Source organism: Pelophylax lessonae (assembly GCF_965119305.1).
Source record: "Pelophylax lessonae genome assembly, chromosome: 8".
NCBI lineage: Eukaryota > Metazoa > Chordata > Amphibia > Anura > Ranidae > Pelophylax > Pelophylax lessonae.
The window spans coordinates 14,954,033-14,971,280 of NC_138775.1; positions in this window are offsets into that span (position 1 = coordinate 14,954,033).

Genomic DNA, 17,248 nt, shown 5'->3' on the forward strand with positions numbered 1-17,248 from the left:
CCAAAGCTTGTTTGGCTACACTTCTCCTGTGGATCACAGGAGTTCATTTCCTTCTGCATTTCTGTGACCCATTTTCAGCAGAAAGCAGGCTGAAGCCCGCTGTCGGCTGACGTCACAGAGCCGGTCCAAGCTCAGGCAAGATTGCAACTATATGGTTGGGATCTGCCCACAAGCCTGGACTGGCACCCAGCCATCGCTGGACTGGCCTACTGGGATAGCGGGAAATTTCTAGGTAGGCTGCCTGCCCTGGAGCCGCTGTCAGCTAGGAGCTTTGGGACTTCTTTTTTGTTTTGTACAAGAACAGCTCAGAGAGAAGCGGCAGCTTTGCTGTGAACAGGAGTTTGGGCTGTCCCTGGAGCCCAGGCTGCTCTACCAGCCTCTTTGCAGCCACCCACCTGGGCTGTCCCTGGAGCCTGTGGCCGCCCAGCTGGGCTGTTCCTAGAGCATGTGGCCATCCAGCTAGGCTGTTCCCGGAGCCTGCGGCCACCCAGCTGGGCTGTTCCTGGAGCCTGCGGCCACCCAGCTGGACTGTTCCTGGAGCCTGAGGCCGCCCAGCTGGTCTATTCCTGGAGCCTGCGGCCGCCCAGCTAGGATGTTCCTGGAGCCTGTGGCCGCCCAGCTGGACTGTTCCTGGAGCCTGTGGTTGCCCAGCTGGGCTGTTCCTGGAGCCTGCGGCCGCCCAGCTAGGATGTTCCTGGAGCCTGTGGCCGCCCAGCTGGACTGTTCCTGGAGCCTGTGGTTGCCCAGCTGGGCTGTTCCTGTAGCCTGCGGCCGCCCAGCTAGGATGTTCCTGGAGCCTGTGGTTGCCCAGCTGGGCTGTTCCTGTAGCCTGCGGCCGCCCAGCTAGGATGTTCCTGGAGCCTGTGGTTGCCCAGCTGGACTGTTCCTGGAGCCTGCGGCCGCCCAGTTGGGCTGTTCCTGGAGCCTGCGGCCGCCCAGTTGGGCTGTCCCTGGAGCCTGTAGCCACCTAGCTGGGCTGTTCCTGGAGGCTGTGGCCACCCAGCTGGGCTGTTCCTGGAGGCTGTGGCCACCTAGCTGGGCTGTTCCTGGAGCCTGTGGCTACCCAGCTGGACTGTGACTAGCGGTCAGCTCAGCTGACTGGTGAGCAACATGAAGTGGAAGGGGTTGGAGGAGACCCTATCTCCTGATTTTGGCATCTATATGAGTGGAAGGGACTCAGAGAGCGCTAAATGTCCGCGAGTTAGGGGCGCAAATTACTTGCCTTGGGTGCTGACAACCCATGCTACGCCACTCGGGCTGGTATAAAATTATTTCCAGGGCTGGTTTTATTTCCCAGTCCTGCACCCAGCTCAGCCTTTCAACGAGCTGCTGAGAGCCTGAGCCGGCCACTCCGACCCCTCCACAGCCCAGTGCTCCAGTTAGCACGGGGGGCAGAGGCGGTGTTTGATCGCTCGCATTCTCAGTGTTAGAGCTGGCAGGGGACCGATGCAGCATCCATCTATGTAAGTATGATTAAAAAAAAAAAACGATTCCCATTCTTCTCTTTCAAAATAAAGTTTTTGGACCCAGAGTTCATCCTGATACTCTGCATGACTGCTGCCCTCCCTGTAACAACATTCACTCTCCAGGAAGACTATCTCTGATTCTGATATTTTGATTGCTATAAAACACACATGTCATTGTTCATATACTGAGATCAGGGATTGCACATCTGCTCGGAATTATGCCGGAACATTCCATGGGAGGGTTGGGCAATCCCAGTGTGAAAATAAAGATGCCGCTCCAATTTATTTCAGAGACTCCAGCAGAGAATAAAAACAAAAAACTCTTAAGCCTGGTACACGCTATTAGTTTTTTTTTTTTTTTCGTTCATCCAAAAAAAAACTGTCAGCTCCGGTCTGAGCAGCTGTACTAACCATGTGAGGTTAGTACAGGGATCCCCCCCCCCCCCCGCTGAGCTTTTGTGTTCTGACAGGGGGACTGCAGCCCCCCCAAAAAAAACCTCCGATCGGCGCTCTCTGCCATTGGCTGAGAACACTGATTGGGAGTCGGTCAGATGCTGGTTTTCCAGCATGAAGGTCCGACAGAAACTGGGGCAAACTGCAACACATAATGGCCAAATGTTGGTCTATTTAACTGGCAGTTGTCTCCCGATATTTGGCCCCTGCTTACCCGGCTTTAACGTCAAAAAACAATTTTCCACTGCAGTGTGTAGCAGTATTAACATGTTACTGCAATGTATGTATTGTGCGTTCCAGCCATAGGCGTGGGCACGGGGTGTGCCTAAGCACACCCTAATCACCCCCTGCACATTAGCATTATCATCACTGGCAGCGCTTCGGGGGTAAGGAGTCCTGTGCAGCTTCCCTGTCACATTAGGTTTTGTGAGGGGGGGGGGGGGGGTCAATTACAAGAACTGATCCCCTATATGACTCGCCATGCAGTAGCTGAAAGCCTAAAACTTTTGCACAGTACTGTATATGTGCTGTGTATAGTGGGGGGAAATAATTCCATGATCCCCTGCAGATTTTGTAAGTTTGCCCACTTACAAAGTAATTAAGGGTCTATCATTTTTTGACATAAGTGTATATTAATTACTTCCATACCGGGCACTTTCACCCCCTTCCTGCCCAGGCCAATTTTCAGCTTTTAGTGCTGTTGCATTTTGAATGACAATTGCGCGGTCATGCAACACTGTACCTACACCAAATTTATGTCATTTCCCCCCCACAAATAGAGCTTTCTTTTGGTGGTATTTGATCACCGCAAGGTTTTTTCTTTTTTGCTAAACAAATAAAAAAAGACCGAAAAGTTTGAAAAAAAAACATTTTTTTTTGTTTATGTTAAACAATTTTGTAAATAAATGTTTTTTCCTGCACTGATGAGGCTGCACTGACAGGCACTGATGAGGAGGCACTGATGGGGTGGCACTGATATGTGGCACTGATAGGCGGCACTGATGGGCACTGATATGTGGCACTGATAAGTAGAACTGATATGCAGCATTGGTGGGCACTGATATGCGGCACTGCTGGGCACTGATAGGCGGCATTAATGGGCACTGACAGGTGGCATTGATGGGCACTGATAGGCGGCACTAGTGGGCAGTAATGAGCACTGATAGGCGGCACTGGTGGGCACTGATGGGCACTGATAGGCGGCACTGATCGGCACTGACGGGCGGCACTGATGGGCACTAATGGGCACTGATGGGTGGCCCTGGTGGGCAATAATGGGCACTGGTGGGCGGCACTGATAGATGGCAATGATTGGCACTGGTGGGCAGCACTGATGGGGAGGGCACTGGCGGGTAGCACTGATGGGGAGGGCACTGGCGGGCTCCCTGAGCCCTGATTGCCATCCCTGGGGTCATGGATGGGCATCCCTGGGGTCCGGTCAGGATAATGCAATCACTTTCCCGCCGTCAATCTGCTATAGGGCGGGCGGGAAGTGGTTAAACAATAGAGACAGAATATCAACCAAACATTCAGAAAAAACACATGATACAAATGTTATAAGTTGAGTTGCAGTTCAGTGAGTAAAATAAGTATTTGATCCCCTACCAACCAACAATAATTCTGGCTCCCTCAGACTGGCTATAGTAGGTGCTCATGTGGTACTCAGATTAGTCCTGTCAATGTAAGAAGGCGCTCCTAATGACAACTCGTTATGCGTATAAAAGTCACCTGTCCACAGAATCTCTTTCTTCCATTCAGCCCACGTTCACATTGGTCCAATTCGACATGTGATTTGACATGTCAAATCGGAATCAATTGCTAGCAAGTGCACCGTCCAAATTGGTGCGACACCGACTTTTCAGGGCCGCTCCGATTACTAAAAGTAGTTTCTGTACTACGTTTGTTGACTTCGGGGGGCGATTTCCATAGACATCTGTGCAGGAACCCTCACAGATATCTGTGAAATCGCCCCTGAAGTCGGACTGAAATATCGGCTTGAAATCTATTTCAAAACGGCCTCGGTGTGAACCTCGGCTCAAACCCACCGTCATGGGCAAGACCAAAGAGCTGCCAAAGGACATCAGGGACAAGATTGAAGACCTGCACAAGGCTGGACTTGGCACAAGCTCAATCATCCTCAGTCTGGACTCTGGAGCTCCATGCAAGGTTTCGCCTCATGGGGTAAGGATGATCATGAGAAAAGTGAGGGATCAGCCCAGAACTACACTGGAGAAGCTTGTAAATGATCTCTAGGCAGTTGGGACCACAGTCAGCGAACAAACCATTGGTAACAAAATACGACCCCATGGATTGAAATCCCGCAGCCCCGGTCCTCCTCCTAAAGAAGGCCATGTACAGTAGGGTTGCCACCTCATCCCTTTAAACCAGGACACATATTAATTACACAGGTTCTGAGGCTGATATAATGCACATAAGGCACTAAGTGAGTTTAATAACCACCTTAATCAGCCACAGAACCTGTGTAATTAATGTGTGTCCCAGTTTAAAGGGATGAGGTGGCAACCCTAATGTACAGGTCCATCTGAAGTTTGCCAATTAACATCTAAATCAGGGTTTCTCAACCAGGGTTCCTCCTGAGGTTGGTAGGGGTTCCTTGAGCAATGGGCAATTTCTGCCTCTCAGATAAGTTCCCAAAGACACCATTGTTCCTTTTAGCTATCTGTAATGGGGTAATTCTTCCCAATGATGACACGAATAAGGAGCATTCTTCCCACTGACCGTCACACTAATGTGTCATGAGTTGTAGATTTTCTATTTTTAGCAGGGGTTCCCCGAGACCAGAAATGTATTTCAAGGGTTCCTCTGTATTGAAATGGTTGAGAAAGGCTGATCTAAATGATTTAGATAAGAATTGGGGGAAAGTGCTGTGGTCAGATGAGACCAAAATTGATTTTTTGGAAATAACTCAACTTGCCATGTTTGGATAAAGAAAAATGCTTTTTATAACCCTAAGAATACCGTCCCTACAGTCAAGCACGGTGCTGGAAACATTATGCTTTGGGGTTGTTTCTCTGCTAAAGGTGCAGGCCGACTTTGCCGCATTGAGGGGCCAATGGACGAGGCCTTGTATTGTAAAATCCTGGATGAGACCCTTCTTCCCTCAGCCAGAACTCTGAAGACAGGTCGTAGATGAGTCTTCCAGCACGTTAATGACCCAAAACATACCACCAAGGCAACAAAGGAGTGGTTCAAGAAGAAGCACATTACATAGTTACATAGTTAGTCCATCCGGTTCAACCATAAAAAAAAAAAAAAAAAACAGTATTGAAAACCCAACCATACAATCCCATATACACAATCCTATACCCGCAGTTGATCCAGAGGAAGGCGAAAATAAACCCCAGCAAAGCATGATCCAATTTGCTACAGCAGGGGAAAAAAAATACTTCCTGATCCCCCGAGAGGCAATCGGATATTCCCTGGATCAACTTTACCTAAAAAAATTTTAGTACCCATTTATATTATGTACACCTAGGAAAGAATCCAGGCCTTTTTTTAAAGCAATCTAGTGAGCTGGCCAGAACCACCTCTGGAGGGAGTCTATTCCACATTATCACAGCTCTTTCGGTAAAGAAACCTTTCCGTATTTGGAGACAAAATCTGTTTTACTCTGGATGTAAGGAGTGCCCCCTTGTCCTCTGTGATGACCTTAAAGTGAACAACTCAACACCAAGTTCACTATATGGACCCCTTATGTATTTATACATATTGATCACATTCCAATTTAATCTCCTCTTCTCAAGATAGAATAAATTCATTTCCTCTAATCTTTTCTCATAGCTGAGGTCCTCCATGCCTCTTTTCAGTTTGGTTGCCCTTCTCTGCACTTTCTCCAGTTCCCCGATATCCTTTTTAAGAACTGGTGCCCAAAACTGAACTGCATATTCCAGATGAGGTCTTACTAATGATTTGTACAAGGGCAAAATGATATCTCTCTCTCTGGCGTCCATGCTTCTGGTAATACAAGAAAGGACTTTGCTTGCTTTGGAAACTGCAGCTTGGCATTGCATGCTATTATTAAGCTTATGATCTCCCAGAACACTCAGATCCTTCTCCGCTATGGATTGCCCCAGATCCTTCTCCGCTATGGATTCCCCCAGATCCTTCTCCACTCTGGATTCCCCCAGATCCTTCTCTGCTATGGATTCCCCCAGATCCTTCTCCGCTATGGATTCCCCCAGATCCTTCTCCGTAATGGATTCCCCCAGATCCTTCTCCGCTATGGATTCCCCCAGATCCTTCTCTGCTATGGATTCCCCCAGATCCTTCTCCGCTATGGATTCCCCCAGATCCTTCTCCGCTATGGATTCCCCCAGATCCTTCTCTGCTATGGATTCCCCCAGATCCTTCTCCGCTATGGATTCCCCCAGATCCTTCTCTGCTATGGATTCACCCAGATCCTTCTCCGCTATGGATTCCCCCAGATCCTTCTCTGCTATGGATTCCCCCAGATCCTTCTCCGCTATGGATTCCCCCAGATACTTCTCCGCTATGGATTCACCCAGATCCTTCTCCACTATGGATTCCCCCAGTTATACTCCACCTAGTATGTATGATGCATGCATATTCTTAGCCCCCAAGTGCATAACTTTACATTTATCAACATTAAACCTCATTTGCCACATAGTTGCCCAATGAAACAGTGCACTGAGGTCAGATTGTAAGTTGGAGACATCCTGTAAGGAAGTTATTCCACTACAAAGCTTGGTGTCATCTGCAAAAACTGAAATGGTACTTTTAATCCCAGAGCCCATATCATTTATAAAGATATTGAGTAAGGGTCCCAACACTGAACCTTGGGGTACACCACTGATAACCTTAGACCATTCAGAGTAAGAATCATTAACCAATGCTCTCTGAATTCTATCTTTTAGCCAATTTTTTGTCCAATTACAAACCAATCTTTCCAAGAAAATGTATGGAGGGAGCTAAAACTTCGATTTGCCAAGCGAGAGCCAAGAAACCTTAAGGATTTAGAGAAGATCTGTAAAGAAGAGTGGACCAAAATCCCCCCTGAGATGTGTGCAAACCTGGTCACCAACTACAAGAAACATCTGACCTCTGTGCTTGCCAACAAGGGTTTCTCCACCAAGTACTAAGTCATGTTTTGCTTAGGGATCAAATACTTATTTTACTCCCTGAACTGTAACTCAATTCATAACATTTGTTTTTTCTGGATTTTTGGTTATTCTGTCTCTATCATTTAAAATACACCTATGATAAAAAATTTTTTAGACCTTTCATTTCTTTGTAAGTGGGCAAACTTACAAAATCTGCAGGGGATCAAATCATTATTTTCCCCATGTGTTTGAGCTTTGGGGTGCACACTCGAATACAACAGGCCTATGGTTAGAGCATTGCAGTGGGATTCATTTTGATGCAGCTCACCACAAAGCACCGCAAGGCACTACTATGCGCTGTGTTGCCAAAAATAGTGCATGTCAGACAATTGTTTTCTATGTGCCCCATTCACACCACAACACTGGTGCGATGTATGGTAGACACATGCAACTCATTTTGTTAAGAATCCAAATTCGCATTAAATTAGCGTGATTGAGAGATTCTGATGTATCTAAATCAAAATAGTAACAAATTTAAACAAATCCGAAATAAATTATAAGGAAAACAACAAAATAACAAAATCATTTGTTATTCATTTGTTTCATTGAGGATGACATGATGCGATAGTTTGGGCCTTTTGATAATATTTAAAGCATCGAAAATAATGTAACGACATAACGAATGATCCGAATTTATTCGTTTTTATACCAGTGCACGTAGTGTGATAATTCTACTAAGATTCTTTGTATCTGGGTTGAACTTGAGACCATTCATTTTATTTGTATGTGCACGGCCCCACAAACAAAGTCAGTTGGGAATTGGGAAATCAATTTAACTTAATGACTTAACGTATAAATACGTTTTAATTTGAATTTGTTTGTTTTATTCAGATGAGAGCGGCGTGGTAGACTTTGTTTCTTGGATAATCAGCCAATTATTTTTGCATTAACAAAACGCAGTGGCGTTTCTGTGAGGGTGTGGACTGCACCCAGGTGACACCCACCAGAGGGAGCAAAACATCCTTGTAACAGCAATAAGCATGTGACAGATACTCTTCATGGAGAGATCTGGGTTCTATAGGACCCCAGATCCCTCCTCTGCACTGCCAAGATCCGTGTTTTTGAATGCTTTAGATTTTTAAAAACTGGTGCTGATGGTTGCTGAGTAAACTGGAACTGATATCATGTCATCGCTTCCGGTTTAATGTTACAAACAGCCGAGAAAAGCCAGTGGGACGAGAGAGCTGGAGCGACTGACACTGAGAACAGGTGAGTGCCAATGTCACCATCCCATCCCCCTCACCATCCCTCTGCCACTGATCCCATCCCTCCCACCATCTCATCCCCCCCCACCATCCCTCTGCCACTGATCCCATCCCTCCATCCCACCCCCCTCACCATCCCTCTGCCACTGATCCCATCCCTCCATCCCATCCCCCCCACCATCCCTCTGCCCCTTATCCCATCCCTGCATCCCTCTGCCACTGATCCCATCTCTCTACCCCCCCCCCACTATCCCTCTGCCACTGATCCCATCCCTCCATCCCATCCCCCCCACAATCCCTCTGCCCCTGATCCCATCCCTCCACCACCATCCCTCTGCCACTGATCCCATCTCTCCACCCCCCCCCCCACTATCCCTCTGCCACTGATCCCATCCCGCCCACCATCCCTCTGCCACTGATCCCATCCCTCCACCACCATCCCTCTGCCAATGATACCATCCCTCCACCACCATCCCATGCCATCCACCAACCCTCTGCCACTGATCCCATCCCTCCATCCCATCCCCCCCACCATCCCTCTGCCACTGATCCCATCCCTCCACCACCACCATCCCTCTGCCACTGATCCCATCTATCCACCACCATCCCTCTGCCACTGATACCATCCCTCCACCACCATCCCATGCCATCCACCAACCCTCTGCCACTGATCCCATCCCATCCCTCCATCCCATCCCCCCCCCACCATCCCTCTGCCACTGATCCCATCCCTCCACCACCACCATCCCTCTGCCTCTTATCCCATCCCCCACCATCCCTCTGCCACTGATCCCATCCCCCACCATCCCTCTGCCATGGATCCCATCCCTCTGCCACCATCCTTCTGCCACTGATCCCATCCCCCCACCACTATCCCCATTTCTCCCACCACTATCCCTCTGCCACTGATCCCATCCCTCCACCACCATCCCACTGCCACTGATTCCATTCCCCCACCACTGCCACTGATCCCATCCCCCCACCACTATCCCCATTTCTCCCACCACTATCCCTCTGCCACTGATCCCATCCCTCCACCACCATCCCACTGCCACTGATTCCATTCCCCCACCACTGCCACTGATCCCATCCCTCCCTCCCTCCCTCCATCCCACCACCACCACCACTGATCTCCCCCCCCCCCCACAACCACTACTGTCACTGATCCCAAGGGAGCACTCAGGAGGATGTAAGGGGGCACTCTGCAGGTACTGTTTGAGTACCGCCAGACTGCCCCCTTATATTTTCCAGAGTGCTGCCTTACATCCTCCAAAATGCCCGCTAGTAATAGTAAGGCCAGTGGCAGAACTATCAGTGTCTTAAAGGCTGCACCTGCAACTGGGCCCTGGAGTTCCACCACCATGTGGGGGCCTCAAGACAGAAGGAGGGGGGCCAGCTGTAAAACATGAGAAAGGGCCCCGGGATAGGGTTGGCGGGGCCCATTATGGTTTCTTGCACCGGGACCCTTAAGGTTGTAGTTACGCCTCTGCTAGAAACTATAAGTTGATTAAACAACAAGCCACCTGGACACTCTCATTCCAGGTCAGACCTGCCGGCACAACCCCACAGTAGTTTGCTAGCAGACAATAGGTGTGTTAATTAGCACAATTAACAATACAAACAGCAATCCCCCCCTCCTCAGACTAGTAGGCAACAAACTATAGCAGGAGGCCTACTTACAATAAACACATTACAGCAGGGGACCCCAGTGGTTTGAGCGGATTACATTAAAATCTACAGTCATTGTTGGTTTGAGGCATAGAGGCCCCAAATATGGATATGGAACCTCCAGTTCCCAGAGTCTGTGTGCTTTGGGGAGACATGAACTTGAATCAGAAAGAAGACCACTCCATGGATCTCCAAGGCTTACACCTTCCAAAGAGTAGTGTTCCCTTAAATGCCAGGGCCCATAGTCAGTAATTAAGAGGCTTTCTCCCAGTCCTCTCCAAAAGCCCCTGTCCCGGCTAGGTCTGTCGCAATGCCTATGGTACCTCTGACCCCTTCGTCTCTTCACCTAAAGCAGGAGCCCTCTTTATTCTACTGGAGTGGATCCTGGTTGGTGAGGTGTCCTCCTTTCAGGGAACCAGAGATGGTGATTGCAGCGACACGTACAGCAGTCTTGACTGACACCTCTTCAACTTGGATCCACTCCAGTAGGGTAAAAAGGGTTCCTGCTTTGGGAGAAGAGACAAAGGTAACACAAGTATCAAAGGCATCACTTATCAACTGTCTACATAAAGACTATTGCAGATAAGACAATCAGTCGTCTTGTAGTTAGTCGATCAGTGATGCCTATGGTACTTCTGGTGCCTTTGTCTCTTCTCCTGAAGCAGAAGCCTTCTTTATCTCACCAAAAGGTTGTATTAACCAACTACTGTATGTCCAGACTCCCCAACCCTACCAAAGTCCTTTCAAGGTCCTTCAGACAGTCTTTGGAGCATCCCCTATGAGTATCTTTCCAAACTATTAAAGATCTTCTAAAGTTATATTGTCCTGAGGATGACCATTACATGCTGCTCTACACTGACAACTGCTACAAAATCTTCTAGCTGACGTAAAATAAATCAGAATCAGACTCCAGAGGTAGAGCGCCCCCCTGTGACCCAATTATAACAGAATATTTTAGAAAACTTCCCGCTTATGAGAAATTATTTGTCATATGAGAGTCTACATACATTACTTTTAATTTTTTTTAATTCACTGTCAACATTTTTGAAAACCCTTTTCCCTAACCGTGTCGGTAATTCAATTCAGAAGTGTCGTGCGGCATCAAAAGTCTCCTTATTAGTGGAAATAACTGTATTTGCTTTGAATTCTGAAACCTCTAGGGCAGCCCTCAAAATTTCCACTTGCCTGCTCGCATTTGGCCAATGGAGTGGAGGGCAAATGTGGAGCAGGGGCTGACAGTTTCCTGGCTAATAGCTTCTGGCAAAAGAAATGCGGCCATCCGAGTGGGCCGGAGGTGGAGAGGGGAATGTTCCGGGGGCTCCCTGCCCCCTGGGCAACTTTGATGTCCTGTAAAAAAGGCTGCAGGAAGCGATCAGCCAAGAAACTGTCAGGATGATCTGGTGGCCGGATCGCACAGAGGATCTCCCGCTGTTACACAGATTCTATATGAATAGCTGGCAACTGTCAAACGAAGTCCGCCCTCCTGGACCGGCTACTCTAATAGACAGCACACTGGTCCAATGCTATTCATAACGAAGCTGTGTAACAGCGGGAGATCCCTGCTCTGTGTGATCCATTAGCCAGATCCTTCTGACAGTTTCCTCCCGATCCTCATGATCCCTCCCTGCTGCACTTATGGGCAATGATAGGCTGCATTGATGGGTACTGATAAGGCTGCACTGATAGTCACTGATATGCTACACTTATTGGCAATTAGAGTCTGCATTGATGGGCAATGATATGCTGCAGTGATGGGTAATGATATGCTGCACTTATGGGCAATGATATGCTGCACTGATGGGGAATGAAATGCTGCACTGATGGGCAACGATAGGCTGCACTGATGAGGCTGCACTGATTGCCACCAATGAGGCAGCACTAATAAGCTGCACTGATGGAGCTGTACTGATAAGGCAGCACTAATATGCTGCACTGATATGCTGCACTGATGGGCACTAATAGGCTGCACTGATGTCCACTGATGAGGCTGCACTGATGGCCACTGATGATGCTGCACTGATGGCCACTGATGGGGCTGCACTGATAAGGCAGCACTGATATGCTGCACTGATGGGCACTAATCGGCTGCACTGATGGGCACTAATCAACTGCACCGATGGGCACTAATAATCTGCACTGGTGGCCACTAATGAGGCTGCAATGATGGCCACTGATGATGCTGCACTGGTAAGCTGCACTGATAAGGCTGCACTGATAAGGCAGCAATGATATGCTGTACTAATAAGCACTGATAAGCACTAATCGGCTGTACTGATGGGCACTAATCTGCTGCACTGATGGGCACTAATCAGCTGCACTTATGGGCACTAATCAGCTGCACTGATGGGCACTGATGAGGCTGCACTAATAGCTACTGATGAGGCTACACTGAGGGCCACTGATGAGGCTGCACTGATGGGCAATGATAGGCTGCATTGATGGGCAATGATAGGCGCGCTTCCTGATTGGCCGCAAGGCAAACTTCATGCAATTGGCCGAGGAGGAGGCGGGAGCGGAAGGACTAGAGGAGACGCGCCGCCGGTCACCGGGACTGAGGAGAAGCCGCCCGCCGCCGCTGCTGCTCCAGGTAAGTAAGGGGGCACGCACGCTGATCTCTGCATTATGTATGCTGGTCACTACATTGGGGGCATGCACGCTGATCTCTGCATTGTGGGCATGTATGCTTGGTCACTAAATTGGGGGCATGTATGCTGGTCACTACATTGGGGGCATGTATGCTGGTCACTACATTGGGGGCACGCACGCTGATCTCTACATTGGGGGCATGTATGCTGGTCACTGCATTGGGGGCATGTATGCTGGTCACTGCATTGGGGGGCATGTACGCTGATCACTGCATTGGGGGCATGTACGCTGATCTCTGCATTGGGGGCATGTACGCTGATCTCTGCATTGGGGGGCATGTACGCTGATCACTGCATTGGGGACATGTACGCTGATCACTGCATTGGGGGCATGTACGCTGATCTCTGCATTGGGGGCATGTACGCTGATCTCTGCATTGGGGGCGTGTATGCTGGGCACTGCATTGGTACAGATGGGCTGTGATTGGCCCTGTCTGTACCATGTGATCACTGTGATCAATCACAGAGACCAACACAATAGTACACAATGAATGGAAGCCATCCATTGTGTACAATTGTCATGTGATCTGCAGTGACTGGTCGTAGCAATCACATGGTACCGGCCGCGGTCCAGAGGACAAATTGGGTGACAGATTGTGCTGCAGCATGGCCCGTGGGGCGCGTGGAGTTCTAGGGAGGACATCATATGACGTCTTCCCAGAATGAAAGAGCTCAAATGACACCCGGGCGGGAAGGTGTTAATTATGAGTGATGGCCCTAAAATTATTCCTCTCATTTAGACGTTTGCAGGTGATTTTTATTTACATTTTTTCCCCTTTAATTTTTATTTACATTTTTTTTTTTAATTTAACTTTAGTGCTATCACAAAGGGGAGGGATTCCCTCTTGTGATAGGGAATTACCGGAAGTGACAAAATCCTCATCCCTTCGGGGTTCATTCATCTCAGAGAAGATGGGGGAACAGATGTTCCTCCATCTCCTTTATAGGCAGCCCCCCCCCCCCCGACAGCTTACTGCAGTCCCAGGAGGAAAAGGAGACCCTGGGAACCACCACTGGTGATGACATGGGTGGGGGGGGGGGGGCGCTTTAGAGGGCCGTAAAAGTGCAAGTGTAAAGGAGCCCTTAGTGCATTGCCATTTATTGCCCATTGCGTGCCAACGCACTGTAGCACACTACTGTATGTTGTGGTGTGCTGCAATGGAAAACAATGGTGTATGTACAAGGTTTTTCCCGCTGGTACATTGGCAGCCCCATTTTTTTTGAACAATCTGCCTTAATGCAATGCTGATTTGGCAGGGGACCCCCTTTCAGACTTGGGATGCCTTGAGATTTCCCATACTTTTAAAGGTTGCTGTGATTGAAGAAAATCTGAGAAACACCAGGATAGAGCATGGTCACCTTTAACGAGACGGCCACCAAAATTCTACGCCTGTTCCGAGGTGCGTGGACACAGAAATCTGTACAGCTTTGGAATCAGTAATGCAATTGTGCTGTAATAGATACAAAGTATCTCAATGTTTTAATCTTCCAAATGTAAATCTCCCATTACTGGCTCAGAAATAAAACGGTCCCCTCCCCTCCACTTCCTGAATTAATTTATTTGGCTTTCCCTGAAATTCCCATTATACCACCCACTGCTGTTGTTCATTGGCTATTAATATTTTGAACTTTGATGTGTTTATTTTCGCCTATCGCCATCCACACGACTATATTATGGAGATGATGCATTCTGATTCTCGTCGAGTAACTTAAAAAAGAAGGTGCAAATTAATATTTAAATTAGACAATTTGCATAATCCCGGGCTCATACTCAGCAGGTTCATCGATAAGGATCAGCAGTTTGGGATGACCTTGTGAAAGCTTCACACAAATGTCATGGCTTAAAGGTGAACTCTGGACCTTCCCTTCAGCCTTGCACAGTTGTACAGGCTCTTCTCCTGGACTGCAATTACTCACTCTGATTTCACTGCAAACTGTGAGCTTCTCACAATGTGCATTAGAAGCTGCAGCAAGTCAGATAGAGCACACCTCTCTGTCCCAGTCTGTCTGTTCCTGGCCCTGCTCCTTATGCTTTTTGGATTTTAGCTTTGTCAATCACATGTGGGCGTTACCAAGGCAGTCTGCATGCAAACACAGTCTACTAAGGAACACCCCCTCACCCAGACTGACCTCCACCTGTGGGTTGGGCTTGATGAGCCAGAGTTGGGAACTTGGCGCAAACTCTCACTAGTGTAAAGGCAAGAGATGACCAGCGCTATGGAGTGTGCGGTGAAGCGTGAGAGACTGACAGGTGTAAGCAGCCAACAACCAAACCCCAAAAAGGGGTCAGGATATGTGTAAAGTGCAAAGAGAGGTTGTAAACGGCGCTACCTTTGTGCAATTAAAAGAGGTAAAGTGCATACATTCACTGTTAAAGAATTATAAGAAGGGGAGTGTCCCATAAAATTGAAAAAATATATGTGCTATATATCAAGTGGGTTCTGGTCATAAAAGATCAAGATATCCTAGTCTGTGATAAAATAAAACCCAAAAAGTGCTGAAGTGCAATAAATAAATTTAATACCATAGACAGTGTTTTTATTGTGATGTACAAATAATAAAAATCAATCCAGTGTGGAAATAAAATCAGATGTTAGTGATATTTCGGGCACTGTTTATTGCTGAAAGTGCACCATGCCCGCAGAAAAACAAATCAGTGAAGTGAAAGTGATAAGGGTTACCGGGGAAAAAATCCCTAAAGATAAAAAGGAAATAATGAAATGAAAAAACCAGCTGCAATCACCCGTGTGACCACTAGGTGTCGCGCTGTAAATACAACCTGCCCTGCACGGAAGCTTTAGGCAAGGATGGATCTCCAGGGGTCCCCCTCTCACTAGTGTCTACATGTGGTGGGCAGAGGATGTGGCCAGTAGTGTATTTTGGTTTTGTGCTGCCCTAGGCAAGACTAAAGTCGGGCGCCCCCCTCGCATCTAAATTTTGTCCCACCTTTTCATCTGTGTGGGTGTGAGAGAGCAAGAGGGGGAGTGAGAAAGAGAGGGGGATGAGAGGGAGGGAGAAAGAAGTGGGGAGAGAGAGTGGGGTTAGAGGGAGAGGGGGGTGAGAGAGGGATGGGGAAAGAGGTGGGGAGAGGGAGAGAGACAGAGGGAGGGGAGAAAGAGGTGGAAGAGAGAGAGGGGGGTGAGAGAGGGAGCGGGGAAAGAGGTGGGGAGCGAGAGAGGGAGGGGGGAAAGAGGTGGGGGAGAGACAATGAGGGGGGAAGAGGTGGGGAAGAGAGAGGGGGAAAGAGAGAGGTGGGGGGTGCAACGGAACCGATCCACACTGCTTGAGTGCTTCTGTCAGTATACCGCTTCCTTGAGTCTTCAGAACTTCAGTATTAAGCCTATCAGATATTATAGCCGCATATTGCAACCAAGAACTAGGCAGAACTTGTTTTAGCTGCAAAACTGGAACTCTTTATTGAACAAGAATACAGGCTTTTTATACACTTGAAAAGTATGTCAGTGACCACCCAAATATTTACCCAAAACATCACACAATCGTTTAGATATTGAGGTAGGGCTGACTCATGGCTAATCCCCCTCTAGAAACGACTTTATTAATTATGTGATTAACATGTTAATTAACTCAGCACTTAAACCAGCCTAGGTTGAGTACGCAGAATGCTAGCAGGCAAACAATAGGTGACACAATTAACAATTAACCAGCTGAACAATCAGGATCTCATTCCAGGTCAGACTGTCCGGCATCGAGCTCCCACAGTACAATACACATTATTATAAGTGTAAACACCCCCCCCCCCCCCATAGTTTGCTAGCAGACAATAGGTGTGTTAATTAGCACAATTAACAATGTGTGAAAGACAAGTGGTTTAGGCTGATGAGATTACAATCTGCTTTTAGTTTCTCAGTGTTGAGCAGTCATGGGTGGTAATATGCCATCTAGGCTTTTAACATGGATCCCGGGCCTAGACTCCCAGAGTCTGTGTGTTCTGGGAGGACACAAACCCGATTCAGAAAAAAGACCACTCCAAAGGTCCCCCAGGCACCCACCTCCAAAACAGATGTGTTCCCTTAAACGCCAGGGCCCATAGTCAGTAGGCAAGAGGCTAGTGTGCAGTCCCCTCCAAAAGCTTCTGTCCTGGGTAAGTCATTCACATTTCTCCCCCATCAAAAGTCGACTAATAAGGTCCTAGACCTTCACCTGGTCTGGACATGCGTTAGTCGGGCTGAGCAAACTCACATAGTTCGTCCGCATGATCTCCATTCTTGGCTGCAGGGAATAGTTGGCATCAGTAGTTGTGGGGCAGAGGTCATTGACTCTCTGTCTGGTTGTCAGCGCTTCAGCTTGGTGGTTTTTACCATTCCAGGTCTTGGTCTGCTGCTGGGGAAAGGGGCAGATCGCTCCAGCTCCCTGAAGCTGCAGAGACACTGTAGGTGCTAGGCAGAGGCTAGCCTTGTTGCCAGCAATATAGCTGGGAGTAGAAGCTTCACTACAACATCAGCGTGTCACTGGGGAGAGGGGCAGGCTGCCCCGGCTCCCTGGAACTCCGCAGTTGTTGCCAGCACTTCTCTTCTCTGTTCTCTTCCAAACTGTGTGGAAGGAGAGGAGATGAGCTGGTTGCTCTATCTCCCAGACTCCTGGACTCCCGATGCGGAGCAAGGACGACTTCTTCACTCCTAAGTCACTACACTGCCATTGGGGATGGAAGC